The sequence below is a fragment of the Pristiophorus japonicus genome, unplaced genomic scaffold (assembly GCF_044704955.1).
Source record: "Pristiophorus japonicus isolate sPriJap1 unplaced genomic scaffold, sPriJap1.hap1 HAP1_SCAFFOLD_637, whole genome shotgun sequence".
NCBI lineage: Eukaryota > Metazoa > Chordata > Chondrichthyes > Pristiophoridae > Pristiophorus > Pristiophorus japonicus.
Window position 1 is genome coordinate 109,577 of NW_027254549.1, and position 16,959 is coordinate 126,535.

The window sequence follows — 16,959 nt, forward strand, 5'->3', positions numbered from 1 at the left end:
CTCCACCCAGAACACAAGGAACAGTGCAGGCAGCTCCTTCTCACACACAGTAAGTACATTATCACACTCAGCGCAGAGAGACAGAACTGACCTCAATCATATTGTCACAGGCAGCAGAAGCTGTCAGTCACACAGTGATCCAAATTTCCAGTTATATTATGCATCCCACAGTCACTTGGAACAGTACAATAATGTGTTGTTTCAAAATCCAATCATATCGCAATGAAAGGCAGATCCAATTTCACTCCCTTACACTCACCCACGATCAGTTAGACACTGACACGGTGTCAATCCACACTGGTGTCTGTACACTGACTCTCAAACCCAACAGCTAACTTACAAGAGCAGAGAAACGGAGGTAATGGACTGAACCAAACCTCCTCCTGAGACAGTCACAGATAATCGCAAACTATCATCCGTCTACAGCAGGTGGAGAAGGAACTAAATTCAACAGTCACACAGAGCAAGAATAGTTCAGTACAAGAGACTGTCAATTACATAATGAATCCCACACTCACACACATCACCAGTCTAACAGATACATAATCAATCCCACACTCACACACATCACCAGTCTAACCGATACATAATCAATCCCACACTCTCACACATCACTAGTCTAACAGATACATAATCAATCCCACACTTACACACAACACCAGTCTAACAGATACATAATCAATCCCACACTCTCACACATCACTAGTCTAACATACATAATCAATCCCACACTCACACACAACACCAGTCTAACATATACATAATCAGTTCCACACTTACACACAACACCAGTCTAACAGATACATAATCAATCCCACACTCTCACACATCACTAGTCTAACAGATACATAATCAATCCCACACTCACACACAACACCAGTCTAACATATACATAATCAATCCCACACTCTCACACATCACCAGTCTAACAGATACATAATCAATCCCTCACTCTCAAACAGTACCAGAGACTGAGAGAAACATAATGATTCATATACTCAGACACATTGAATGACAGATTGAGAGAGAATCACGATCACTTCCAGTACCTGAGATTGACTGACTGACTGATGGTGAAACCCACACTCCCATACCAGGCCCTTACAGCTACAGACAAATTCTCACACTCACATACCAGAGACAGATAGTTAGTGAACTCCACAGTCATTCACCAGAAACTGACAGGTACAGAAAAAAACACGTTTGCTTTCCAGAGACTGATAGATACAGAGTAATACCCACACTCACATGCCAAAGACTGAGAAATACAGACTAAAAACCACGCTCCCATAACAGAAACTTACAGGTGCTGATTAAAACCCTTACTCAAATATCAGAAACAGATAGATACAGAATAAAACCCACACTCACTTCCCAGAGATGGACTGATACAGAATAAAACACACAGTCACATACCAGAGAGTGACAGGTAGAGAGTAAAATCAACATTTACCTGAAAGTGACTGACTGATTCAATGTCAAACCCACAATACCACAGCTGTACCAGACACTTAAAGGCACAGAATGAAATCAACATTCATATCGCCATTGACAGGTACAGAAAACATACACACATTAACATACCAGTGACAGACAGGTAGAATGTGGTAAACTCCACACTCACATAACAGAAACTGTGACATATAGAATATAACCCCACTCATAACAGAAACAGACAGGTACAGATAAAAAGTGCCACACTCTCACACAAGAGACTGACAGGTACAGAGTGAAATCCACATTCACACTTGAATAAAACACACGTTCACATAACATGCAACTGACAGGAGGAAAACCCACATACATATCCCAGAGACTGACATTCACAGAATAATACTCACACATAGACTGATGGATACAAAATAAAACTCACACTCATGTGCCAGAAACTGACCAGTACAGATTAAAGCCCACATTACCTGAAATTGATTGAGAGTAAAACTCACCTACCAGAGATTGAAATTTACAGATAAAATCCACACATATACCAAAAACTGAAAGGTTGAGAGTGAAAACCACACTCACACACCAGTAACTGACAGATACAGATTACAACCCACACTCACATATATCAAACACTGACAAATAAAGAGTAAAACCGCGCTCACAAAGAAAATCAACACAAATACCAAAAATTGACAGTGCCAGACGAAAACCCACAATCACAGAGTAGAACCAGACATGGACAGAGTAAAATGCACACTCACATTTCAGAAACTGATAGGTACAGAATACAGCTCGCATTCACATAACAGAAACTGACTGGGATAGAGGAATCACAAACTAACATACCAGAGACTGACAAGTATAGAGTGAACTCCACACTCGCACACCAAAAACTGTTATATACAGAGTAAAATTCACACTCACATACCATAGACTGAGAGATAGCGTGTAAAACCCACACACAAATATCAGAAACAGACAGACACAGGTAAAACCCACACTCGCATATCAGAAATTGACAGGGACTGTGTAAACCCAACACTTGCATACCAGAGAATGAAAGATACAGAATGAAACCCACACTCACTTACCAGTAATTGACAGGCACAGAGTGAAAACCTCTCTTCCATACCATAAACTTACAGATATAAAGGAAAAGCCACACTCGCTAACCAGAGACTGAGATACAGAATAAATACTACACTCACTGGCGGGCAAAGTTTATAGCTACACTGTAGCTACACTGTTAATCAAGAAATAATGGAGGCTTGTAAAAAAAGGAACAGAAATAATCATCGGCAATTTTAATCTTCATATTGATTGAACAAATCAAATAGGCCAAGGTAGCCTTGAGGAAGAATTCATCGTGTGTATCTGGGATAGTTTACTTGAACAGTACTTTGCGGAACCATCCGGGAGCAGGCTTACTTAGATCTGGTACTGTGTAATGGGAACATAAGAACATAAGAAATAGGAGTAGGCCATTTGGCCCCTCGAACCTGCTCTGCCATTTAGTAAGAACGTGGCTGGTCTGATCATGGACTCACCTCCACTTCCCTGCCCGCTCCTCATAACCCTTTATTCCCTTATTGCTCGAATATCTGTCCATCTCCGCCTTAAATATATTCATTGGCCCAGCCGCCACAGATCTTTGGGGCAGAGAATTGCACAGATTTACAACCACCTGAGAGAATAAATTCCTCCTCATCTCAGTTTTAAATGGGCGACCCCTTATTCTGAGACTATGTCCCCTAGTTTGAGTTTCACCCTATTTTTGGAAATATCCTCATTGCATCCACCTTGTCAAGCCCCCTCATTATCTTATATGTTTCAATAAGACCACCTCTCATTCTTCTGAACTCCAATGAGTATTGGCCCAACCTACTCAACCTCTCTTCATAAGTCAACCCCTTCATTTCTGGAATCAACCTAGTGAACCTTCTCTGAACAGCCTCCAATGCAAGTATATCCTTTCTTAAATACGGAGACTAAAACTGTACGCAGTACTCCAGGTGTGGCCTCACCAATACCCTGTACAGTTGTAGCAGGACTTCTCTGCTTTTATTCTCTATCCCCCCTTGCAATAAAGGCCAACATTCCATTTGCCTTCCTGGTTACTTGCTGTACTTGCATACTAACTTTTTGTGTTTCATGCACAAGGATGCCCAGGTCCCTCTGTACTGCAATTGCACTTTGCAATTTTGCTCCATTTAAATAATAATTTGCTTTTTAATTATTTCTGCCAAAGTGGACAACCTCACACTTTTCCACATTATACTCCATCTGCCAAATGTTTGCCCACTCACTTAGCCTGTCTATATCCCCTGCAGATTTTGTGTGTCCTCCTCACAACTTGCTTTCCCACCCATCTTTGTATCATCAGCAAACTTGGCTACATTACACTTGGTCCCTTCATCCAAATCATTAGTATAGATTGTAAATAGTTGAGGTCCCAGCAACGATCCCTGTGGCACCCCACGAGTTACTGTTTGCCAACCGGAAAATGACCTATTTATCCCGACTCTCTGTTTTCTGTTAGTTAGCCAATCCTCTAGCCATATTACCCTCAACCCAGTGAACTTTTATCTTGTGCAGTCACCTTTTATGTGGCACCTTATAGAATGCCTTTTGGAAATCCAAATACACCACATCCACTGGTTCCCCTTTATCCACTTTGCTCATTACATCCTCAAAGAACTCCAGTAAATTTGTCAAACATGATTTCCCTTTCATAAAAACATGCTGACTCTGCTTGACTGAATTATGCTTTTCCAAATGTCCTGTGACAGATGTTAGGCTAACTCGTCTTGTAACACTGTTGTGAATCACCTTGGGACGTTGGACTACATTAAAGGTGCTATATCAATAAAAGTTATTCTTATTATTGTTATTAATAAAGGAAAGCTGCAGGTTTCTTTGCCACCACCGAGATTCATCAAGATGTGGAGCGCATGCATGGCCATCTTTGCAAAACAGCAAAGTGTGGGCGGGGCTACACGGTCCCAGTGAACCCAGCCAGAGTCAGCACCTTCAGGGGAGGAGAGGGAGGGGAACCAGTGAGTGTAGAACTGAACCCAGCCAGAGTCAGCACCTTCAGGGGAGGAGAGGGAGGGGAACCAGTGAGTGTAGAACTGAACCCAGACAGAGTTGGTGGTGAAAACTGGTAGTGGAGGATATGGTGTCTTCAGACGTGAGATGTGTTTGAATTTCAGCACAGGGAGGACGGAGAGTGTATGGGATGAGGATTTACAGCTTTGGAGGAACAAGAGAGGCAAGAATGTTCCATGGATTCTACAATTGTCTGTTCTGAATTTGTGTCCTGTACTTGCAGTAATGGTTTCTGTAAACTCCTTTCCAGGGTATTAGAATGGCAGGATTTGCAGACGGGAAACTCAAACCAAACTTCGCATCAAGTTCTGACCGAATCACTCGATTCCTCAGGACCTGAATATCATCAGACTTTACTTTGAATGCTGAAGGAGAAATGTTTGTCTGTTCTGTCTGTGGGAATAGATTTCAAACATCAGTGTGACTGGAGAAGCACTGAGACACACACACCCGAGTGAGAGTGTTCCAGTGCACTGACTGTGGAAAGAGCTTTAACCAGTTTCACAGCCTGAAAAACATCGCACCATTCACAGCGGGAAGAAACCGTACATGTGTTGTGTGTGTGGACGAGGCTTCAACTGATCGCCCAACCTGGAGAGACACAAGGACACCCACACCACGGAGAAACCGTGGGAATGTGGGGATTGTGGGAAGGGATTCAATTACCCTTCTGATCTGGAAGTTCATCAGTGCAGTTCCACCGTGGAGAGACCGTTCACCTGCTCTGAGTGTGGGAAGAGATTCACTCATTCATCCTACCTGCTGATACACCAGCGAGTTCACACTGGGGAGAGGCCATTCACCTGCTCGGTGTGTGGGAAGGGATTCACTATTTCATCCAACCTGCTGACACACCAACGCATTCACACTGGGGAGAGGCCGTTCACCTGCTCTGAGTGTGGAAAGAGATTTACTCAGTCATCCAACCTGCTGAAACACCAGCGAGTTCACACCAGGGAGAGGCCGTTCACCTGCTCCATATGTGGAAAGGGATTCACTTATTCATCCGACCTGCTGACACACCAACGCATTCACACTGGGGAGAGGCCATTTATCTGCTCCACATGTGGGAAGGGATTCACTCGATCATCCCACCTGCTGGTACACCAGCGAGTCCACACTGGGGAGAGGCCATTCATCTGCTCCACATGTGGGAAGGGATTCACTCAGTCATCCAACCTGCTGGTACACCAGCGAGTCCACACTGGGGAGAGACCGTTCACCTGCTCTGAATGTGGGAAGGGATTTACTCATTCATCCCACCTGCTGGTACACCAGCGAGTTCACACTGGGGAGAGACTGTTCACCTGCTCGAAGTGTGTGAAGGGATTCACTAACTCATCCAACCTGCTGAGACACCAGCGAGTTCACAAGTGACTGCAGGGGTTAGATTCTGCTGTTGTTGCTGCTTTTATTCACCTCCTAATGAACAGTGTTCATTCTGTTAGTTGGTGTTTGTTTCTGCTGATAACCCTTCAACTAGGCAGGAGTTTAATATTTTGATATTTCAAATAACTGTTGTTACTTGATGTCTCCAAGATAAGAGGAGACCAATTGATGACCTGTTTCTGACTGCTCCATTTTTGATTGGGGCGGAGGAGCAGTGAGAGATTGGGGCCCAGGAGCGTCATGAGGTGAGGGTTCAGGGCTTAGGAGAGGTGAGAGTTCGGGGCCCAGAAGAGGCGAGGGCCCAGGGGCAGCACGGGCCAGCCCACACTGCGATCTATGGATAGTAGGAGCATGCGTGTGCACTAGGTCCGTGCAGCAGAGTCTTGGTTAACCCTTGCCACTGGATCAAGACCTAGCTCTGTCAAGCCCGTGTGGTGGCTGGTGTACAACGGCCGCCCCACATTAAAAGAATCCATGCACAGGCATTTTCCACCCTTCAGCATGGAGTTTGGGACCTAGAATGTCAGTTCCCTCATTGAAACACCTGTGAACTCATGTATTTTTGGTGTGGAAGTGGGTCATCCTCGATACGAGGGACAGCCTAATACTATACTATCATTTTTGAGCCTTTTCTCCTTTCTGACTCCAGATTATTTCAGTTCTCAGACCTTCGATTACTCTCAGGGACAAGTCCCAGCTTCCCATATCTTCCAGAGTGCCTCTCCTAGCCTTGATATCCAGGGAAGGTATCGTTAACACGCCCAGGATCACTGAACACAAAACCCAGTCTGTTAATCACTTTCAGTTGCTGGACTTGGCGTGTGCCTCACAGCATCTCTCTCACCTTCGATGTGTGATTGGAGCATCATGCCTCAAACCTGGGTTCAATTTAAATTTGAATCCATTCAGCAATTGTATTTTTAAAAAAAACTACATAAAAGTATACAGATCACATCAAATAATTGGCAATGATTTAGTGTCAACAAGATGAACAAGTAAACACATCACGGCTCACTACTCCAGCTCTATAATCACAGGAGAAAGTCTGTTATCTTACTCCTCAAGTGATAGAGAAAGATCAGGACTCTAAGAACATCTAGAATCTGTTGTAAATATATTTCAAATCCTCACTGGTACAACCTGTCTATCTCTTTTCAATTGAAGTGAATGGAAGATGAGGAGGGGTTAGAGAGTAGGGGTGAAAGAGGAAATGGGGGTGAGGAGGGTTGGAGAGGAGGGAGGGGGGTTGGAGAGTAGGGGTGAAAGAGGAGTTGGGGTGAGGGGTTTGGAGAGTTGGGGTGAGGGAGGGTTGGAGAGAAACATAGAAAATAGGTGCAGGAGTAGGCCATTCGGCCCTTCGAGCCTGCACCACCATTCATAGAAACATAGAAAATAGGTGCAGGAGCAGGCCATTCAGCCCTTCTAGCCTGCACCACCATTCAATAAGATCGTGGCTGATCATTCAACACAAGACCACTTTCCTGCTTTCTCTCCATACCCCTTGATCCCTTTAGCCGTAAGGACCATATCTAACTCCCTCTTGAATATATCTAACGAACTGGCCTCAACAACTTTCTTCAGTAGAGAATTTCACAGGTTAACAACTCTCTGAGTGAAGAAGTTTCTCCTCATCTCGGTCCTAAATGGCTTACCCCTTATCCTTAGACTATGGCCCCTGGTTCTGGACTTCCCCAACATCGGGAACATTCTTCCTGCCTCTAACCTGTCCAATCCCGTCAGAATTTTATATATTTCTATGAGATCCCCTCTCATTCTTCCAAACTCCAGTGAATACAGGCACAGTCGATCCAGTCTCTCCTGATATGACAGCCCAGCCATCCCTGTACTCCCTCAATAGCAAGAATGTCCTTCCTCAGATTAGGAGACCAAAACTCAACACAATATTCCAAGTGAGGCCTCACCAAGGCCCTGTACAACTGCACTAAGATCTCCCTGTTCCTATACTCACATCCCCTAGCTATGAAGGCCAAAGTGCCATTTGCCTTCTTCACCGCCTGCTGTACCTGCATGCCAACTTTCAATGACTGATGTACCATGACACCCAGGTCTCATTGCACCTCCCCTTTTCCTAATCTGCCGCCATTCAGCTAATATTCTGCCTTCCTGTTTTTGCCACCAAAGTGGATAACCTCACATTTATCCACATTAGACTGCATCTGCCATGTATTTGCCCACTCACCTAACCTATCCAAGTCACCCTGCAGCCTCCTCACAGCTCACACAGCCACCCAGCTTAGTGTCATCTGCAAAGTTGGAGATATTACACTCAATTCGTTCATCTAAATCATTGATGTATATTGTAAATAGCTGGGGTCCCAGCACTGAGCCCCGTGGCACCCCACTAGTCACTGCCTGCCATTCTGAAAAGGACCCTTTTATCCCGACTCTCTGCTTCCTGTCTGACAAACAGTTCTCTATCCACGTCAATACATTATCCCCAATACCATATGCTTTAATTTTGCACACTAATCTCTCGTGTGGGACCTTATCAAAAGCCTTTTGTAAGTCCAAATACACCACATCCACTGGTTCTCCCTTGTCCACTCTACTAGTTACATCCTCAAATAATTCTAGAAGATTTAGCAAGCATGATTTCCTTTTCATAAATCCATGCTGACTTGGACCGATCCTGTCACTGCTTTCCAAATGCGCTGCTATTTCATCTAAATAATTGATTCCAACATTTTCCCCACCGCCGATGTCAGGCTAACCGGTCTCTAATTCCCTGTTTTCTCTCGCCCTTCTTTTTTTAAAAAGTGGTGTTACATTAGCTACCCTCTAGTCTATAGGAACTGATCCAGAGTCGATAGACTGTTGGAAAATGATCACCAATGCATCCACTATTTCTAGGGCCACTTCCTTAAGTACTCAGGGATGCAGACTATCAGGCCCTGGGGATTTATCGGCCTTCAATCCCACCAATTTCCCTAACACAATTTCCTGACTAATAAGGATTTCCTTCAGTTCCTCCTTCTCACTAGACCCTCAGTCCCTTAGTATTTCCAGAATATTATTTGTGTCTTCCTTCCTGAAGACAGAGCCAAAGTATTTGTTCCATTGGTCTGCAATTTCATTGTTCCCCATTATAAATTCAACTGATTCTGACTGCAAGGGACCTACGTTTGTCTTCAATTTCAGGGGTGAAACAGGAGTTGGGCTGAGGAGGGGGGGTTGGAGAGTAGGGATGAAAAAGGAGTTGAGGTTGGGGAGTTGGAGAGTACTGGTGAAGGAGGAGTTGGGGTGGAGAGTGAATGGAGAGGAGATGTAACGTAGGAAATGCCGCAGCCAATTTGTGAACAGCAAGATCCCACAAACAGCAATGTAATGATGACAAGATAATCCATTCGCAATGATGTTAGTTGAGGGATACACATTGGCCAGGACACCGTGGAGAACTCCACCTGATCTTCCTCAGAATCGTGGCCGTGGGATCTTTTACATCCAACTTAGGGACTAGACGGGGCATTGGTTCAATGTCTCCTCTGAAAGATGGCACCTCTGACAGTGCAGCACTCCCTCTGTACTGGCACCTGGAGTCTCGGCCTAGATTATGTGCTCGGGTCTCTGGATTGGGAATTGAACCCTCGATCCCCTGACTCAGGGCCGAGAGTGGTACCACTGAGCCAAGGCTGACATGATCTGTTCCCTGTTCCCATTACACTAGACCGTGCCTGTGTTATTACACTAACCCCACCCATTCTTACTGCAGTGGGCCCTAACTCTGTTATTAGACATTCGACAAAGCATTTACTACAACAACAAAACAACCAGAACTTACATTAATATAGCGCCTTTAACGCAGTGAAACATTCCAGAGTGCTTAACAAAATCGATTCAATAAGAAAACAGTTTTGACACAGAGCCACAGAGAAAGATATCAGGACAGATTCTCAAAAGTTTGATCGAAGAGGTCGTTTTTAAGAAGAATCTTGAAAGAGGAGGTGGAGATTTAGGGGGAATTCCAAAACTTAGAGCCTCGGCAGCTGAAGGCACGGCTGCCAATGGTGGATCGATTAAAATCGGGGATGACCAAAATGATAGATTTGGAGGAGCACAGAGTATTCGTTGGGTTGTGGGGCTGGAGGAGATTACAGAGATAGGGAGGGGCGAGGCCATGGAGAGTTTTGAAACCAAAGATTAGAATTTTAAAATTGAGGCGTTGCTTAACCGGGCGCCAATGTAGGTCAGTGAGCACAGGGGTGATGGGTGAATGAGAATATAGCAATAGGCCCTGACTTGCACACACTATTAGATGAGACCCAATCTTTGTTTGAGTGCACTAGATACTGCCTGTGTGATCATCACACTAGATCCAGCCTTGTGTTCAGTATAACTCTAGGGTCTGCCTCGTTATTATTGGATCCAGCACTGTCTTTGTTACTCTCACAGTGGGCCATGCATTTGCTGTTGTTAATCTGGACTCTGTCTCCACTCTTATTGTACGAGACCCGGTCTCTGGAATTGTTACACTAGACCTGGCCTCTGCGATGATTGGAAAATAACCTGCCCTTGTTGTTCCAGTTCTAGTGCACGCCTCTATTATTATAACTATAGATCTTGTCTCTGTTGTATTCAATAGAGTATGTATTGTTCTGGTATTGTTAAAGTAGACCCGGCTTCTGTGAGTGTCACACTATCACCTCTTTCAGTTATTGCAAAAAAACTGTTTCAATTATTAAAGACTTGTTTCTAGTGTAAAACTAGGCCTTGTCTCAGTTATCAATGCACTATACCCTGTCCCTGTTTATATTACACTCGGCCCTGTCTGTTTATATTAGACTAGACCCTGTCCCTGTTTATGTTACATAGGACCCTGTCTCTGTTTATGTTACATAGGACCCTGTCTCTGTTTATGTTACATAGGACCCTGTCCCTGTTTATATTACACCGGACCCTGTCCCTGTTTATACTGCACTCGGCCCTGTCTCTGTTTTTTGACACTCGACCATGTCTTAGTTATTGCGGCACTAAACAATGTCCACAAATATTGGAAATGGTTTTGGAGGAAACAGTGAAAGTAACAGTCAAGAAATAGAAGACTGGAGACAGAAATAGAGCAAATTTTGCTGGATAGTTGCAAGTGTTTCATTCCTTTCCAAACGAAGGATAGAACCAGTGAGAGAATAAGAGATTTATTAACCTCACGGCAGGTTTAGGTACAGCTTCACTTTTCCCATCACTGGCACCAATCATCACACACCGGAGGTAAATCTCAGGAGCTTCTGTGTGATGGTGAGGTGATCACTGGACAATAAAGCTCAGAGACTGGTGGGGGGGCTGCTCATTATCCTCGGTGTGATTTAATCCCCTTTCCCACTGAATACTGCGGACAGATATGGTCACCTTGGTAACAGAATGGTCAGTGTGACATCACTTTCTAAACAAGAGACACACAAGACAATGGGTTATCAATCAATGGTAAAGGTATTAAACACTCTGCAATTACATTTTACATAAAAGGAAATACAATGCTGGAAAAGAATTGCTGAAGAGAATAATTTATCTCTGGGGAATTGACTAGCAAACATTAAAAATGATGTGTTTTGTTTACACACATACACACAAATATATATATTATAGCAAAGACAGTGTGTGTGCTCTTTTCCATTGTTCTGCTACACCCGAGGTGTTATACTTTCTGTGGACTTTAGGAGCCTGCGGCAGCCCATCCAGCGGTGCTTACTGGGTCAGGATATAAAGAGACCGAGCACTGTTCCTCCTCCCACTGCCTGGGGGAATGGGTCAGATATTTAAAGGGGCAGGGACTCCCCCTTTCTTTGCATAGTTATAGTTAAAGGGACAGTCCAGTGCGGCGATTGTAAAGCTGTCTATTTCAGTGACTTAAGCCTTTCTAAATTGTGCTGGTCCAATCGGGTGAGCCCGGCTGGCCCAATAGGGTGAGCCTGAGCTGGCCCAATAGGGTGAGCCTGTGCTGGCCCAATAGGGTGAGCCCGGTCTGGCCCAATAGGGTGAGCCTGGGCTGGTCAAATAGGGTGAGCCCGGGCTGGCCCAATAGGGTGAGCCCGGGTTGGACCAAAGTCACCAGACAACAATCAACACAACAAGGCTCCCTTTCAGGGGCCACTGACCTGGGCATAAACATGTGTCCAATCAAACTGACAGACAGCCTGAAGCCCCGCCCACCCCTTGTCCCTGCCCAAAGGACCGCGCATGCGCTGCGATACCCGCCCTGACCAAGATGGCGGAAGGTAACTCCGCTCCCCCGCCCTGACCAAGATGGCGGAAGGTGACTCCGCTCCCCTGCCCTGACTAAGGTGGCGCCCGCTTCCCCGGGTGCTCACTGACTGGGCCTGGAACCAGTGGGCAAACACGAGGCCTGCGGGCTGTGATTCGGGGCCTGGGGCTGAGCCCGGATGTGTGTGAAGCGGATGGTGCGGAGTGTTGTCTCTCGGGCCTGGGCCTGCACTCGGTGTGTGTGAAGCTCACGTCCCCCCCCGGGGTTTATTAACCCATGGAACTATTTGTGCTGCACTTTTTTGACTGACAGGCAACAAGTCCCGCCCCCTCAGAGAGCTGTGGAAGTTGGGTCATTGAATAAATTTAAGACAGAAATAGACAGTTTCTTAACCAATAAGGGAATAATGGGTAATGGGGAGCGGGCAGGGAAGTGGACCTGAGTCCATGATCGGATCAACCATGATCGTATTAAATGACGAAGCAGGCTCCTGCTCCTATTTATTATGTTTTTTATGTCAAGCCCCAGCCCCCCAACTCCCCCCCGCCTCCCGGACCAGTGCTTAATGTACACACTTCAATGCAAGAAAGACTAGGGAATAAGGCAGATAAGCTGAGGTGTTGTTACAGCAGTGATGAGAGATGATATGTTAAAAGGATCATCAAATGAGGCCATATGTGTTGAATTGATAAACAAAAAAGGAGCAATCACAATGTTGGGAGTGTACTATAAACAGTCAGAGGGAGATAGAAAAGCAAATATGTAGGAACGTTTGAGAATTAGGCAGCAATAGTCGGAGATATCAACTACCACAGAATCAGAGAAATTTATGGCACAAAAGGAGGCCATTCAGCCCACTGTGTTTGTGCCAGTTGAGAAAGAGCTATCCCGCCTAATCCCACTTTCCAGCTCTTGCTCCACAGCCTGGTAGGTTATGACACTTCCAGTGCATATCTAAGTATGTTTCAAATGTTGTGAGGGTTTCTGCATCTACCACCCTTTCAGGCTGTGAGTTCCAGACCTCCACCACCCTCTGTGTGAAAAGTTTCTCCTCAACTCCCCTCTAAAGCTTCTACCAATTACTTTAAATCTGTGCCCCCTGGTTATTGACCTCTCTGTAAAGGGAAATAGGTCAGTTCAGAGAAGGTTCACGAGATTGATTTCGGAGAAGAAGGGGTTGTCATATGAAGATAGGTTGAGCAGGTTGGGCCTATACTCATTGGAATTTAGAAGAATGAGAGGTGATCTTATTGAAACGTGTAAGATTCTGAGTGGGCTTGACAGGGTTGATGTAGAAAGGATGTTTCCCCTCATGGGGGAATCTAGAATTAGGAGGCATAGTTTCAGAATAAGGGGTTGCCCATTTAAAACAGAAATGAGGAAAAATTTCACTCTCAGAGGTTTGTGAATCTTTGGAATTCTCTACCCCAGAGAGCTGTGGAGGCTGGGTCATTGAATATATTTAAGGTGGGGATAGACAGATTTTTGAATGATAAGGGAGTGAAGGGTTATGGGGAGTGGGCAGGGAAGTGGAGTTGAGGCCAAGATCAGATCAGCCATGATCTTATTGAATGGTGGATCAGGCTCGTGGAGCCAGATGGCTTACTCCTGCTCCTATTTGTTTGTCTTATGTTCGTATGTCCTTCTTATCCACTCCATCTGGGACCCTCATAATTTTGTACACAATTAAGTCTACCCTCAGCCACCTCTCTTCCAAAGAAAACAACACCAGCCCACCCAAACTTTCTTCATAGCTCAAATTCTTCAGTCCAGTTAACATCCTCGTAAATCTCCTTTGTACCCTCTCCAGTGCAATCACATCGTTCCTGTAATGTGGGGACCAGAACTGTGCGAGTACTCTACCTGTGGCCTAACTCGTATTTTACACAGTCCGAGCATAACCTCCAGAGTCTGGAACTTACTGCCTGAAAGAGTGCTGGAGACAGAAACCCTCATTGCATTTACAAAATTACTTGGATATGCATTTGAAGTGCCATAACCTACAGGGCTACGGACCAAGAGCTGCAAAGTGGGATTAGGCTGGATAGCTCTTTTTCAGCCGCACAGACACGATGGGCCAAATGGCCTCTTTCTGTGTTGTAAACTGCTATGATTCCATGACACCAATCTCCTCCTGACTGATATAAACCAACCCCACAGTCACTGACACCAATCTCCTCGTCTGATATAAACCCACCCCACAGTCACTGACACCAATCTCCTCCTGTCTGATATAAACCCACCCCACAGTCACTGACACCAATCTCCTCCTGTCTGATATAAACCCACCCCACAGTCACTGACATCAATCTCCTCCTGTCTGATATAAACCCACCCCACAGTCACTGACACCAATCTCCTCCTGTCTGATATAAACCAACCCCACAGTCACTGACACCAATCCCCTCCTGTCTGATATAAACCCACCCCACAGTCACTGACAACAATCTCCTCCTGTCTGATATAAACCAATCCCACAGTCACTGACACCAATCCCCTCTTGTCTGATATAAACCAACCATCATCATAAAAGACAGTCTCTTGGAGTCGAGGATGACTTGCTTCCACATTAAAAATGAGATCTCAGTTGTCTGTTAAGTCCAATGCGGGAGCTCCAGTCTCTGTTGCAGGTTGGTCAGACAGTGGTCGAAAGTACGTTGGTTGAAGTGTCGGTTTGTTGAAGTACTTGGGTTGTTGTTTGCTCCTTCCGCCGTATGCGCTTGGTCTCTGCTTACTCCTGGTGATGAGACTCAAAGTGTTCAATGCCCTCACGGACTATTCTCTTCCCTTTTCAGTGATCTTGTGGCAGGGATTCCCAGGTGTCGGTGGGGATGTTGAACTTCTTCAAAGAGGCCTTGAGGGTGTCCTTGAAGCATTTCCTCTGCACCCCTGGGGCTCGCTTGCCGTGTCAAAGCTCCAAGTAGAGCGCTTGCTTTGGGAGTCTTGTATCGGGCATATGGACAATGTGGCCCATCCATTGTAACTGATCGAGTGTGGTCAATGCTTCAATGCTGAGGATGTTGGCCTGTGCGAGGACATTGATGCACCTATCCTAGCAATGGATTTGCAGGACCTTTCACAGGCAATGTTGATGGTACTTCTCCAGTGCTTTGATGTGCCTACTGTATAGTCCATGTCAGAGAAGCACATATGAGGGCAGGTATCACTACTGCTCTGTAGACCATGAGCTTTGTGCCGCTTTTAAGGTTCTGGTCTTCAAACACTCTATTCCTTAGGCGACCAAAGGCTGTGCTGGCACACTGAAGGTAGTATTGGACCTAGTTATCAAAATCTGCCCTTGTTAACAGTAGGCTCCCGAGGTATGAAAAATGGTCCTAATTGTTCAAGGCCTCAGCATGGATTTTGATAATTGGGGGAGGGGGATGGGGGGTGATAGTGCTGTGTGGCAGGAGCAGGTTGATAGAGCACCTTTGTTTTACGGATGTTTAGTGTAAGGCCTATGCTCTCAGTCGCTACGGTGAAAGTGTTGATGATGGTTTGGAGTTCGTCCTCCGAGTGAACGCAGACGCAAGCGTCATCTGCATATTGTAATTCGAGGACAGAGGATGGCACGACCTTGGATCTGGTCTGAAGGTGATGGAAGTTGAACAGTTTCCTGTTTGTTCTACAGATTATCTCCACTCCAGCGGGAAGCTTACTGATAGTGACAAGTGGTATTGCAGCAAGGAAGATCGAGAAGAGCGTCGGTGCAATGACACAGCCTTGCTTCACCCCGGTTCATACATGAATTGGGTCTGTGGTGGATCCATTGGTCAGGATCACGGCTTGCAAGTTATCATGAAGCAAGCGGAGGATGGTGACAAATTTTTGAGACAGCCGAATTTGTAGAGTACACTCGATAATCGCTCACAGTTGACCATGTCAAAGGCCTTGGTCAGGTCAAAGAAGGTTGAACCAACCCCACAGTCTGACACCAAGCTCCTGCCATGTGATATAAACCAACCCTCGTCACTGACACCAAGTGGACTGGGAAAATATGTTAAAGGTTAAGACTGTAGAAACGCAGTGGCAAACATTTAAGGAGATATTTCATAACTCTCAGCAAAGATTTATTCACGTGAGAAATAAAGATGTTCAGAGAAGGATGAACCATCCCTGGCTAACTAAGGAAGTAAAGGATGGTATCAAATTGAAAAAAAAGGCATATAATGTGGCGAAGGACAGTGGAAGCCCAGAGGTTTGGGAAATTTTTATAAACCAGCAAAGGGCAACTAAAAATATGATAAAGACAGAGAAGGTAGCATATGAGAGCAAACTAGCAAGAAATATAAAAACAGAGAGTAAGAGCTTCGACATGTATATAAAAAGAAAACGATTAAAGTAAATGTTGGTCCCTTAGAAGACGAGACTGGAGAATTAATAATGGGGAACTTGGAAATGGCAGAGATTTTAAACAAATATTTTGTATCAGTCTTTACGGTAGAGGACACCAAAAACATCCCAACAGTTGATAATCAAGGCACTATTGCAGTGGCGGAGCGGGGAGGAATAACTTAAAACTATCACTAGAGATAAGGTACTAAGCAAACTAATGGGACTAAAAGTGGACAAGTCCCCTGGACCTGATGACATGCATCCTAGGATTTTAAAAGAAGTGGCTGCAGAGATAGTGGTTGTAATCTACCAAAATTCCCTGAATTCTGGAGAGGTCCCAGCGGACTGTAAAAGTGTAAATATAACACCCTTATTCAAGAAAGGAGGGCATCAGAAGGCAGGAAACTATAGACCAGTTAGCCTACCATCTGTCATTGGGAAAATACTGGAGTCCATCATTAAAG

At 45.1% G+C, this 16,959-nt stretch overlaps 1 pseudogene; it reads left to right on the forward strand.

Moving 5' to 3' along the window:
• The first annotated feature begins 5,121 nt into the window (after positions 1 to 5,121).
• Positions 5,122 to 7,150, forward strand: LOC139255821 (zinc finger protein 239-like; annotated as a pseudogene).
• Positions 7,151 to 16,959: the final 9,809 nt, after the last annotated feature.